This window comes from Prunus avium, chromosome 2 (genome assembly GCF_965620075.1).
Source record: "Prunus avium chromosome 2, drPruAviu1.hap1.1, whole genome shotgun sequence".
NCBI classification, from domain to species: Eukaryota; Viridiplantae; Streptophyta; class Magnoliopsida; order Rosales; family Rosaceae; genus Prunus; species Prunus avium.
The window spans coordinates 12563663-12577856 of NC_142285.1; positions in this window are offsets into that span (position 1 = coordinate 12563663).

Consider the following 14194-nt stretch of genomic DNA (forward strand, 5'->3'; position numbering starts at 1 on the left):
TTGATTTTTTTTTAGAAAATCCATACATGAACAATTCTTTGAATCCAATGTGTTCATCATGGATTTGCTAAAAGTCATACTTTTGTACAGACAAATAACGCCAATAATAGAATATATACACTTTGAATTTAGGTTGTAATCATTTTGGCTTGGAACCTAATCTGCTAATTTAGTTACCATTCTGGTCGAGCAAATTCAACTCTTAAAATAATATTTCTTTCATGGATACACAATTTATTTATCCTATCCTTTTCTACACATGCATTTACAAAAAACAAGTTACTTATAATATTAGGATTGGAGAGCACAAATAACTTAGAAATTAAGCTTTATAGCTTGAATATAAACCAAATTATACTAGGCATCAAATCGCAATCTTATTATGCTAACATATTTACCGTTATAGTTCGATAAATTGATTTGTTTACAAAATTCATGCACGAACAATTCGTTGAATCCAACCTCACCAAAATGTGCAATAATAGAAAATAGTTTTCAAATTCGCCTATATATCTTGTAGTCTTTTTAAAAGCTAGTGACTTCGAATTTAAGTTTTATAGCACGTACAAACCTATAATCCTTCCTAGCTTTCAACAAATTGAATAGATATGGAGAAAGGTTCATTCAAGTTAGCTTTTCTCATTGTGCTCTCTTGTATCATATAATGGTAAAATATTTCTCTCAATTTTTATTTTTGTTACAATGAAAGAGAAATTTATTCTTGACATACTATAATCCGAACGTTAATCCTAACAACCTAGGCTAACCTCAAGGGCTGACTTCTTTGAACAATACAACTGCATATAGAAATTTTTTTTCTCCAATGTGGTTGACTTCACTTATTTTTAAAATGTGTATATTTCATTGATACATCGTTAAAATTATATACTTTAACCTAACAATTGTTGATATTTTCAGCCATAACACTTGCGCTAGGTGTGCAATTTGGAGTCGAAGCAAGGGGTCTAGTTGTTCGTTATCCGTGCCACACATCTATTGAATGTAGCCAACGCTCATGCATCGAGGGTTGGTGTAAGTGTCAACCAGATGAAATACTGAAGTTCATTCCTCACGACATCTCTACACACCCGCAAGCACAGAAGGAAATGCCATTGTCTGTAATAACCCGAACCTTAATTAATATTTAATTAATAATTTAATAGAGAAAAAAGACAATTATACCCCTGGAATAATTTATTAGGTTTTAAGTTGACTTTTGACCGGGAAGGAATTTGGGAATTCCGCTTGTATCGTTGTGTAGAGCGCAACGAAATGAGTCCGTAGACACGTAGTGTACTCGAATCCGAGGTGTAATGAAGAAAATATGAGCAAATTACGCAAAAGGGCAAAATTGTAATTTTTGAAAATCAAATCTTTAAAGCTGATTTTCTCTCTCTCTCTTCTCATTTTCTCTCTCCCCGCGTCTCTCTCCTCTCTCCCAGATACCAGCCAGCCCCGACACCCCACTTCCTTGCAACCTCCGCCACACCCACCGGACCAGCTCAGACCTGACCAGCCAGGACTCGCTGTCAAGCCCGACACCTTCCCCACCCGTCTGTCGCCGCGGTTTGGCAGGAAAACCCGAGTTTTTCGCCGATTTTTAACAGAGCTAGGGCTGCCGATTTCTTCCTTCGGCCACCAAATCAGACGAATTAGGTATGGATTCCTAGCTATTTTTTACAATCTAGCACATGGTTGGGTAGGATTTGTGAGATTTAGAAGTTGGAAGGGTTAAATTTTGAAATGAAATTCTGACAATTCTTCTTGCCACTTTTTTGCCCTAGTCCAAGAACAAAAGTGGTTCCAAATTAGGTGTTTTACCTAGGACAGGAGCTTGGGCCGGCGGTTTGGAGAATTTCTGGTCGCCGAAATTTACTATGCACACCCACGCGCTGGTCGGCCCATGAGCCAGGTATTAGGGACCACTCTCAGTCTTAGAACGATCCTCATGTTCTCACGAGTGCGTAGGAATTTGCGGATCTTAATTCGGATAAGGTTTGAACCCCGAACGGATCTCGCATAGTGTGTGATTTCCGGGTTCAATACGTTTGAACCGTTGGATCATATTCGAACTGGAGTATGTTGATCTAGGTAATTTCAGGACCGTGTAGGATTTGACGGATCGTGAATCGGAGTCCCGGATACTCCGAAAAGGCCAACCCTAGGGTTAGTATTACGGAGAATCGTTTGTGAGTCAGATCGTGCGATCGTGAGCAATCCAACCGTCCGATCGAGACCAAACTCTCGAGACATATGTCTTATGCATGTTGGAACCTCTAGGAGCGATCGGATCGGAATTTGGAGGTCGTGGACCCCACGGGGTCCCGGGTTGACTTTTTGGGACTTTATCACTTTTGAGTCCTGAGTTACTCCTAAATCATGCCCATTGAGAGGAAAGCTAATGCGGGCATAGGAGTGATCTTTAAAGTGATGCACGCACTTTTAGGAGCCAGGGCTCAGGGTTTTTAATTTATTATTATTTTACTGAGCAGATTTATTAATAAAAATATTATGATGGTTATTCAGGCACCCGGGCACCAGGTGACCCGTAGGAGGGACCTTCAAAGGGTCCAGCTAGCTCAGAGCATCTATTGAGTGGACCGTTTGTTTTCATAAATGAATTTATGCAATTTAGTCTCATTATTTGATCTTGAATAAGTTATTCATTCATCAGAGTTTTAATAACCTGATTTATTGCTTTTATATGCTGACAAGTTGAGAGTGCCTAGAGATTTTGGCATACCAGAATTTTAGTTAATTAACACATAAAATGGCAGCAGAGTTCATGAGTAAATAAGAATTCATTTTATTTCTCATTAATTTTTCTAAAATTATATTTTCTTAGAAACCACCATAGGTACCCAAGAAATAAAGTTGCCTTCGGAATAAATTATGGTTGCCTTCGGATATGTCAGCATGCTTGACTAGGGCCCCGCGAGTCCTAGGGGTACCCAGATCGTGGGAGCGAGGGATGCGGATCAGGCCGACTATATGTCCCCTGAATCCTGTGAGGGTTGCAGCTTGGGCGACTTTCTATTTCCCGAGACCTGCAAGGACGTGTTGCTACGGTGACACGAGGAATTGACGGATTATAAGGAATTGACAGAATAATAAATGGGTACACCTACGTGGTAGATTTAAGGGGATTTCAATGCTTTCAAGGATTTTATGTTTGATTAAGTGTATGATTGATTCTATAGATATAAATATGAATGCACTGATTTTAGTACGAGTATAAATAAGAAAATGACTTAGTTTTATAACATTTTTTACAGAGGGGTTAGTATGTTCATATGCTATTTTCTAAAGCTTTGTTTTTTGTCCACTCACCTTTTCAATTTTTTGCGCCCCCAGACAGTAGTCGTGCGTCAGTGCGCCACCACCGAGCCGAGAACACCTTCCGCCACGTGATTTGCCAATGTTGGATCTTGTGTAGTTGTATTTTACTCATAATCTATTCGGTGTAGAGCTCTGATATTGCCCTAGAACGTATGTTTAACTATTGGAATGTAATTATTTGCATGCTAGCAGTTGGTGTACATATTTATATGTATGTTTGACAGGTGTAATTTTTGGGATTGTTCTAATTACAAGGGAGACTCTACTGAATTTTCGGCAGAAGTCAAACCCTAGGTTTTTTAAAAAAATTTGACTAGAGGGGCAATTAGGTCATTTGTGTCCGGCACTTGCTAGGTGTCGGACACGCACAGGGTTCGGCTCGGATTCCAAATTGGAATTTGGGTCGGGTCTTGTCATAATCAGTGCTACTTGATACATCAATATATATCATATACTTATGATGCGCACCAAAAATCCTATGTTCGTTAAATGTTTGAATGGATAATAAATAACATCACATTCTTACTTATACTTTGCTTGGTTTGAATTTAATTTCATAATACTGTGACGATAAAGGTGTGGTACACTAGCAAACAATGAAGTGATTCTAAATTACCGAACACAACCAAAAAACGTAGTTGAAATAGGGTAACACCTAACAATTTTCGCTAATTAGTTGACAACATGAAATTCTAAACTTTATAAGAAATAGTCTTCTATTCTCAAACCATTGTAGTAAATATGGTAAATATAAGTGGTGGTCTTAATTGACCTATTTTAATCACTTGAAAAACACATAAAGTTGTCCATATGAGTATTACAAAGAAGTTAACGAATATGTAGTTATTGTATATTTTAGTCTCAAGCACGTAGTTCTGAATCTCAAAACAAGTAAATATTACTAATTTACTTAGTGTTTGCTAAATATTATTATTTCTTACAAGTATAGTGTTTGATCCCCCGAATTACACGAAAGAAACTTAAATTTTAAACAAACTAGTATCTCTTTGGAATCATATGTACTTTAATTCCAAGTTGTACTCGTTTAGGTTGCCAAGTTATTTATGGTATGAAACATAATATGTCAATTTAGTTACCGTCTTTTTCAACAAATTAATCTCTTGAAAAAATCCTTTCATGAATACACAATTTATCGGATTTATCCTTATGTACACATGTACATGTGAAAAATAAGTTACATATAATCGTCAGTTTGGAAAGTACTGATAACTTGGAAATTAAGTTATACTGTTTCAATAATTTTAAGACACTAATTATATAAGGAATAAAATCGTAATCTTATTATGCCAATTTATTTACCATTATAGCTAGTTCGATACAATGATTTTTTTTATTTATAGAAAATCCATACATGAACAATTCTTTGAATCTAATGCGTTTATCATGGATTTGCTAAAAGTCATACTTTTGTACAGACAAATTACACCAATAATAGAATATATATACTTTGAATTTAGGTCGTACTCGTTTTGGCTTGAAACCTAATCTGCTAATTTAGTTACCATTCTGGTAGAACAAATTCATCTCTTAAAATAATATTTATTTCATGGATACACAATTTATTTATCCTATCCTTTTCTACACATGCATTTACAAAAAATAAGTTACGTATAATCTTAGGATTGGAGAGCACAAATAACTTAGAAATTAAGCTTTACAGCTTGAATACGCACCTAATGATAGGACTTGACCCAAATTCCACTTTGGAATTTGAGCCGAATCTTGTGAATGTCTAACACCTGATAGGTGCGTAGCACACTTGACCAAAATACCCATCTAACTAGAATCAAGATTTAACTTCAAGTTTGACCTCTGTCGAAAATTCGAAAAAGTCTCCCCTGTAGTTTGCTCGTTTGCCAAAAGTTTTACCTATATAAAACAAGCAATTTAATGTCCTCAATCATTCAGCATGCACAATAACATAATACATACATTCAAACATCAAAACCTTATGGCCTCAAGGCTCTTTGAATCAACTAGGTTAAAATAAAATAATACTAGGATATAAAGTCCAAATTGGATTAGGAGAATCTGCCCACAATCTGCCCAACCACGTTTTGGCCTCAAATCTCCTCCAAATCCAGCCCAAGATAGCTTGTTTGAAAGATAAAAACGTTCTGAACACTTCTTTTTTGACCGGGAAGGAATTTGGGAATTCCACTTGTACCGTTACATAGAGCTCGATGATATGAGTTCGTCGACATGCGGCACGCCCAATTACGAGTTGTAACGAAGGAGGAAATGTCTAGAAACGAAAAGGACATAATGGGAAATTTCAAATTTGTTATTGTAGCAACAGTGTCGCTACCTTCGGTTTTTTGCTTGCCATCTCCTCCATCGGCCACCAAATTTCATGATTTTGGTACCAAAACGTCAAGCTCACTTCCCTCTTCCCATCCCGACCAACCTCAGCCACTGGAACCACCGGTTCTGGCCGGAAAATGCAAAAATCCAAGCTGTTTTTGATAGATTTTCTCATCCTCTCGAGATGCTCTAGCTACCGGTTGTGTTGGATAGGAGAAATTTTAGAGTTTTGGAGGGTAAATAAGCGATTGAAAATCTGCCGAATTTCGGCCTCCGATTCCGACCACTTCCAGTCATTTTTCAAGGTAGGTCCAAGAACAAAAGTGACTCCAAATGAGATTTTAAACCTAGGGTAGGAATCTGGGCCGGCGGTTTGAGCCGTTGGATCGTAGTTAATTTCATTTATGTCAATCTAGATAATTCTTGGATCGTATAGGATTTGACGGATCGTAATCGGAGTCCCGGATACTTCGAAATCGCGAACCCTAGGGTTAGGTTTACAGGAAACGTCCAATCGTGTGATCGTGAGCCATCTGACTGTCCGATCGAGACCAAACTCTCGGGACACGCGTCCAAGACATTTTGGAACCTCAAGGAACTTCTGAATCAGAATTTGGAGGTCCCGAGTTGTCTTTTTGGGACTTTAGCACTTTTGAGTCCCGAGCCACTATTAGACCGTTCTAATCATTGATAAAGCTTAGGTGGACAAAGGAATGACTTTAAACTCAAGGCACGTACTTCTAGGAACCAAGGGCCAGAGTTTCAAATTAAATAATGAGGATGAGCTATATTGAACGGGTATGAACTTTTTAGGAAGTGCAAGTATGTGCGTGGTTCCTTGGCTTAATTATGGCATTTGTTCATGAATATATATATGATTTCAGAATGAGTATGCATAGTTGGAGATGATGAAATCTTCAGAAGTAGTGACTAGATATTTAATTATTTAGTTGTCTGTTATTTAATTATATTGTTATTTGTAGTTAGTGAAACTATTAAAATAGTATTGGTGTGGTTTGTTAATCAGAGTTTGAGGTGATTAGCAAACTAGTTAAATGTTTATATGCATATACTCAGTAGCTGAAAATGATTAGCAAACTAGTGAAATGTTTATATGCCCTTGGCCTTTTTCAGAATATGGCATATTTATTTTAAGTATAATTGAGAATCAGTTTGTTGAAAGTTGATATTAAGGGCAGGATATGGATTCTGAAATAATGGGAGAGTATTGGTATAAGTTTGGGATACGGTTTTTCAAACCCATCACAAGGGTACCCCCTAGTTGCTTGAAACAGTGTCATTTATAATAATGCCCCACGTGTTTCGAGGACCCCCGAACCGTGTGGTATGAGGATTGCGGCTCGGGTTGGCTTGATGTCTCCGAGATCTACGAGGATTGCAGCTCAGGTTGACTTGGTGTCATCGAGGCATGCGAGGATTGCAGCTCAAGTTGACTTGGTGTCACCGAGGCCTGCGAGGATTGCGGCTCGGATAGACTTGGTATCTCCGAGGCCTACGAGGATTGCAGCTCAGGTTCACTTGGTGTCAACGAGGCCTACGAGGAATGTGGCTCAGATTAACCTTGTGTTTTCGAGGCTTGCGAGATTGGAATTGACGGTTTAATAGCGGAATTGACGGAACAGGAATGGGGGTATGCCTAAGTGGAGAGAACTTAAGTTTTGAGAAGCTTTTAAATTAAAATGAAGAATTTCATACAATTACCATTATTTTCTTAAGCGACAAAGTTGTTTTACAAGTGAAGGAGGAATATGTATATATATATATATATATGAACTATACGCGAGTTTCGAAACAAGGATAAAAGCGTCTTCGAAGCTTGTCGATCCTATTTGTATTTACTTGTCTATTTTTGCTTCATTCTATATTTTTATCTTTATCTTTTAATAATAAGTTTTATATATAATTTAAGCCAATAACATACAAAATATATATAAATTGATTTATGAACTAAAGGGATTTCATTAGGTAACATACATATGTCGAGTATGAACTATTTTGAGGATTGCGGATCAGGACGACTAAACGTCCCCAGAGTCCTGCGAGGATAGATGCTCGGGTTAACTCTGTGAAACCGAGACCTGCCAGGATGTGTCACGAACTGAGACACGAGGAGTTGACAGATAATAATAGGTACACCCGGGTGGAAAGGAAATATTACTTTTTGATATCTTCGTTAGATTTGTTGAATTGTTGTAAGATGGGACGTTTATGTAGATGTAAATTTGCATGCTTGATTTATGTACGAGCATAGCAGGCGAATGTTATTGAGCATATCATTAACATAAGAGCTTGGTTTGGTTTGCAAATCATAAGAAAGAACTATGTGTGGCTTGATCCCTTGTTAAGGGTACGTAGGCAACCTCATGTTATAAGGTGCAGCCGCGTGGTCAGGTGATTGTAAGGTAGTCCAGCTAAGTTATTCTGAAATCTAATAATGTCCTGAGGATTTTCTAAAAATCATATTTGAATTTGGTTAGCGGAGTGTTCTATTTGAATTGTTGAGGCCTGAGGCCAGAGTGATACGAAGCTTGATTTTCTTGGATGTAATTTAATACGTGCTGGCAGTTGTGATATACATATATATGCTTATTTGACAGGTCAAATTTTTGGGAAATGAGCAATTTACAAGGAAGACTCTGTCGGATTTCCGGTAGAAGTCAGACTTGAAATAAGTCTGGATTTTAGTTAGAAGGGCAGTTTGGTCATTTGTGCCCGGCACCTGCCAGGTGTCGGACACACACATGGTTCGGCTAGGATTCCAAAGTGGAATTTGGGTCGGGTCCTGTCAACCATATAAATTCATAATACGATCCGAATAACTCAATTTTTGGTCAGGACTCGTCTGCATGGTCATTCTAACACTTCTCAAAGGATATAACTACCCCGGAAGACTCACGGTCAACCGAAGTGTAACAACCCAAACCTTAATTAATATTTAATTATTAATTTAATGAAGGAAAAGACTAAACTACCCTTGGAATATTTTACTCCGTTTTAAGTTGACTTCTTGACTGGAAAAGAATTTGGGAAATCCGTTTGTACCGTTGTGTAAAGCGTGACAAAACGAGTCCGTAGACACGTAGTGGACTCGAATTGGACTTGTAACGAAGAAGTTACGAGCAAAGTACGAAAAAAGGGCAAATTGGTAGTTTCCGAAAATCAGATTGTTTTTAAAAATCTGCTTCTCTCTCTCCTCACTCCCTTCTTCCTCGCGCAAACCCTCCCCCCTTTAGAAAATTTTCCAGCAACCCCTCCAAACCTCCATAGCCACCACCCAACCTCACCGCCTGACACGAAACCGGCCAAGATCGGACCAGCCCAACCTCGCTGCCACACCCCAGACCTACGCTGCCTCCGTCGACAGCTCCAGCCGCTGGAAATAGCTCGGCTTTGGCTGGTTTTTCTCTGAATTTCAAACCTCTCGTTCTTCCTCCTCCGGCCACCAAATCGGACGAATTAGGCACCCGGGCACCAGGTGACCCGCAGGAGGGACCTTCAAAGGGTCCAGCTAGCTCAGAGTATCTGTGAGTGGACTGTTTGTTTTATAAACGTTTTATGCATTTTAATTTCATTATTTGATCTTGAATAAGTTTTACTGAATACGGCTTTCCTAGCATGACTTGATAGATTTAAATATTTCTGTTTATTTATGTGCTGCCTAGTGGAACATTTAAAAAGGGATTTGGAATGTCAGAATTGAGGTATTATCAGATTACATGGCAGCAAGATTTAAGGAATAGTTTTATAAGTAGTTTTATAAACTTTAATCTTTTTCATAATTATATATATATATATATATATACATTTATTTTAAGCCACCATAGGTACCTAAGGTTGCCTTCAGTATAATAAATGTTGCCTCGGAAATAAAGTTGCCTTCGGAAAAAAATTATGCTGCCTTCGGTATTATTGATGTCGACGGACATCCAGTTGCCTTCGGGTAGGTCAGCATGCTTGACACAGCCCCACGAGTCTCGGGGACGCTCGAACTGTGTGGTGCTAGGATTGCGGATCAGGCCGACCAAGTGTCCCCTGAATTCTGCTAGGATTGCGGCTTGGGTGACTTTGTGTTTCCCGAGGTCTGCTAGGATGTGTCACTCCGGTGGCACAAGGATGGAATTGACGGATTATAAGGAATTGACGGAAACTAAAGGAATTGAAGGAATTATAAATGGGTACACCTGGTGGTAGATTAAAAGTTGATTTCAATGCTTTCAATGATTTAATGTTTGATCAAGTATGTGATTGATTATATATATATATATATATATATATATATATATGTATATGAATGCAATGATTCCAGTGTGAGTATTTATATAAGAAATGATTTAGATTTTAGAATAGTTTTTACAGTGGGGTTAGTATGTTCTTACACTATGTTTTAAAACCTTGTTTTTGGTCCACTCACCTTTTCAATGTTTTACGCCCCCAGGCAGTAGTCGTGCGTCAGTGCGCCACCACCGGGCCGAGTCCATCTTCCGCTACATTCCTTGACAACGTAGGGTCTTGTATAATTATTTTATACTTGTAATCTAATTTGTGTAGAGCTCTGATATTGCCCTAGTTTACTTGTCTAACTGTTAGTATGTAAATTTTTGTATGCTGGCAGTTGGTGTATATTCTTACACATGTTTCACAGGTGTAATCTTGGGATTGGTCTAATTGTAGGGGAGACTATGCTGAGTTTTTCAACAAAAGTCAAACCCCAGTTTTAGTTGAAATTTGACTAGAAAGGCAATTAGGTCTTTTGTGCTCGGCACTTGCCAGGTGTCAGACACGCACAGGGTTCGGCTCGGATTCCAAAGTAGAATTTGGGTCGGGTCCTGTCAGAAGGGTCAAACTTCCTAAACTTGGTCAAAGGATATAGCTACCCCGGAAGGCCTATGACCTCCGATCACTACTTATCTAAACCTACTCTGCAAGTTTGATCCAAATCGAACGGTCAGATCACTCACGATCGTACGATCAGACGAGTATTGTAAACGCCAACTTAAACTTACTGAATTGGAACATCCAGGGTTCTAATTCACGATCCGCGAATTCCTGCACGATTCTAAGAATGTCTAGATCAACACATATTGAATTGGAGTGATCCAACAGTCCGAACCTGTCAAACTTGGATAACGCCTAATATGCAATATCCGATCAACGATCAAACGATAACCAAATTCATATCCATGCATATCGTCATGCTCGAGAGACATGATCACCACATAGAGTGGAGCAACTTTTGTTCTTGGACCTACCTCAAAAAGTAAGCAGAAGTGGCCGGATTCTATAGCTTAATTACCCACAAAAAGTCAAAAAATTTTCCTAAATACCACAACGAGCAGCTAAATCACATTGAATGGATAGAAAATCATACCAAATTCGAAGAAAATGGTGGTCGGAGGTGTCCGAACGAGCTCCATGAAATTTTGTCAAAAACTGTCCAAACCGCCATGTTTCGTGGTGGTTTCTAGTGACCACGACAACAGATCGAGGCTGGGATGGGCTCAGACTGGAAGAGGGAAGTGAGGTGGTTCGTTTGGGACTGGTCTTGCTTGAAACGGTGACCATAGTTGGGAGAAATCAAGGTCTGAAGTTGGCGGGTAGTGTCCTCCAAGAGAAGAAAATTTGGGTTTTAAAAAAAATTGAACTTCGAAATATTTACGGTTATGCCACTGAGCTTCCATAGATCATAACATCTTTGTTACAACTCCGATTTGAGCCCACTACGTGTCTACGGACTCATCTCGACCTTCTCTATGTAATGGTCCAATTAAAATTTCCAAAGTCCTTCCCGAACATAAAATCACCTTTCTGCCCATTTTATATTAAATAATATTTTAATCTTCAAAAACCTTAATTAATTCAAATCATTTTATTTTATTGTTCATTTCAATTTACTTTCTCATTTAAATTTATTTTCTCTTATTTTAATTATTTTACTACTCTTTCAGACCGGGATGTTACAATTTCGCCAAAATTTCCCCCAAACAAAAGTCAACTCTTAAATCATTTAAATATTCCCGAGGTAAAATTGTCTTTTTCTTGAACAATTTAATATTTAACTAATAATTTAGGACCAGGTTACACCTAATTATAATAGGCATCAAATCGCAATCTTATTATGCTAACTTATTTACCATTATAGTTTGATAAATTGATTTGTTTACAAAATTCATGCATGAACAATTCGAATTGACCTCTTTTAAACCATTGTAGTAAATTTGGTAAATATAAGTGGTGGTCCTAATTGACCTCTTTTAATCACTTCAAAAACAGATAAAGTTTTACATATGAGGATTACAAAGAAGTTAACTAATATGTAGTTATTGTATATTTTAGTCTCAAGCATGTAGTTCTTAATCTCAAAACAAGTAAATATTACTAATTTATTTAGTGTGTGCTAAATATTATTATTTCTTACCAGTACCTCTTTGGTTGTCATTATTATTTTACTTTATCACCACATAACTCTGTTTTAAAAAAACCAGTATCTCTTTCGCATACAAAATAGACCATCAAGGTCCATTAAGATAATATTGAGAAATCTAAATTCCAATCTACCGTGGTTTCATCATAAATTTACTAAAATTCATACTTATGTACCAACAAACAACGCCGACCTTGGAGTCATATATATGTCTGCCGCGCAAATTTCACGGCCTGGAGTTCCGGGCCGAGGGGATGTGCGTTGACACGCGGTTTCCTGCTTTTGGGTGCGGTGCGGTTGTGCGCGGGCGTGCCAGCACGGTCTACCGTGCGTCGAGATGTTGATGAGTGTAGGATGGATAAGTGGTGCGCCTGTTTGAACTCGTCTTCTAATCAAACGATTGTAGCCGAGAGAGGAACTAGTCTCGGCTGTTAGGTTCACGGCCTGAACTACAAGGCCGTTGAGTGATGGTGTTGGTGGTGGGTTTTGGGCGGTGCTCCGGCGCGTCACTCAGGGAGCGACGGTCGTATGATATATGGGGTGAGGGAACGAACAACAGAGATGGTGCTCCGGCGCCTTGAAAATCAAGGGTCGTATGATATATTGATGAATGAATTTTCCTTACAGTCTAACACTACTCCTAGGAAAGCAAGTAAAAATATTGAAAGTGCATTACAGGAAAAAATAAGTTGCTCCGTGGGAGGCTTTGGTTTGGTGTTTGAACTCGTTGAATGTAGCTCGAGCCTTGTATTTATAGGAAGAGTTCATGGATGAGTAATCGAGGCTGAATTTACGCATAGTGGAGTCTGATTAGCGCAAGTGGGTGTCCAATCGACATTTGGGATCGTGAAGCATGGTGGTGTGACCCCATAAATCCTAGTGTATCTCGGCCGCCGCCCTAATCGTGGTTTCTGCGCAGCTGGCCGTGGAGACTGTTGCGTAAATACAGCTGCACCAAAATGGATTCAGTTGCATCCTCAACTTGTGATACTCGCAAGTGCACGAGCCGTTCGGTAGTATAGCGTATGTAAGTGCGAGGTCGATCCCACGAGGATTGGTGATTGAATGATCCAATTTAGTTTCCCTACACAAAATAGAAACAAAAACAAAGAACATAAAACAAGGAAGAAAGAAAATAACTAACTCAAGTAGATAAGTTCCCAAGTTCAATTAGATTAACGGATTGATTCTAGCTAATGTATGATTAAGCCATGGTGTGTGGTCATAACCTTGTGTTCCTAATTCCCTAATTTGATCATTTGTTGTCTAACCTAAAATTAAGCATTAGGAACCCATTAAGCATAGAAGAACAATTTAAACAACCAAGCATGTATCTAATCCCTGTTGTCGAATGTCCATACATACTCTTCCTATTCATAGTTCAATTCGAATTAAAGCATGGTGTATACTCTTAATTCAAACCAAGATAGCTAACATGCAAGCCTTAATGGTGATCAATCATTCAAACTAGCATATTAACTTATAAGCATAATGAATAAGAACATGAACCATAATTGAAACTTGGAAACTAATCAAACTTGAGACTAAAGAAAAGAATTTACATAATAAAAAGTAAAGTGGAACTAAGAAAAACTTAAGGAAAATTTCAACACAAAAGATTTCATTACAACAATTGAAAACTAGAAAGAGAAACTAAGAGAATTTGAGGGAGAGAAGGGAAGGGAGCTCTAGAGAAGTGTTTGAGAGCTCCCCCCCCTTGGGGTGTGTTTACAAGCTTGGGAAACCTCACTATATATAGGCCTAAGGAAGCTGAAAATCTGAATTAAGTATGGCTAATGCATACAACACTTGTTTTATAAAATCTGAAATGGTTGATGCACTTCACTAATGCATACAACACTTCCATTATAAAATCTGAAATGGTTGATGCACTTCACTAATAAATCCCACCAGCAGCCCTAGCTCATCTTCATGTCACCATGACCAAGCTTCCAACCAGAAATAATAGCTCATCCTGAGGTCAGCATGACCAGCAACTTCAAGGGCTTACGAATTGGGCTTCCCTTAAGCAAATTAAGACTTTAAGCACTCAAACTTGAAGTTCAGAATGTCTTCTTTCCAGCCATA